Source organism: Protopterus annectens, chromosome 6.part1 (assembly GCF_019279795.1).
Source record: "Protopterus annectens isolate FY-2018-M chromosome 6.part1, PAN1.0, whole genome shotgun sequence".
Lineage (NCBI taxonomy): Eukaryota > Metazoa > Chordata > Ceratodontiformes > Protopteridae > Protopterus > Protopterus annectens.
Window position 1 is genome coordinate 386510630 of NC_056738.1, and position 441 is coordinate 386511070.

A 441-nucleotide genomic window follows, 5' to 3' on the forward strand; every position below is an offset into this window, starting at 1 on the left:
GAGGCAAAACTCTGGACAGCTAAGCGTTAAATATTGTTCATTGTTTCATGCTCTGCGTTTGCGTGCTGCATGGTTTTACCCCATTGGTTAGGGTTGCCACCTTTTCAGATGCCCAAAGTTTGGCATTTCCTATGGAAATGTGAGATATTCAGGACAAACCATGCACATAACTAGTGCAAGGAACTAGGTTTCATTTTTGCTAAAACAAAACATTGTTTCCTTTCATATAGCCATAAGGTATTTCAGAGACAAAATAATTACTTTAACTATTGTAGGAAAACATTTCTTTTTGTTTGAGTACGTATATGATTATATGTGTATGTGTGCATACGTACTGGTAGCTACAGTACTTACAGTACGTTATTACAAAAAATGGGGGGGGGGGGGAGCAGAATTACAACCCGCCCGCAAAAAACGCGGGTTGTAATTGGTTAGTTAAGT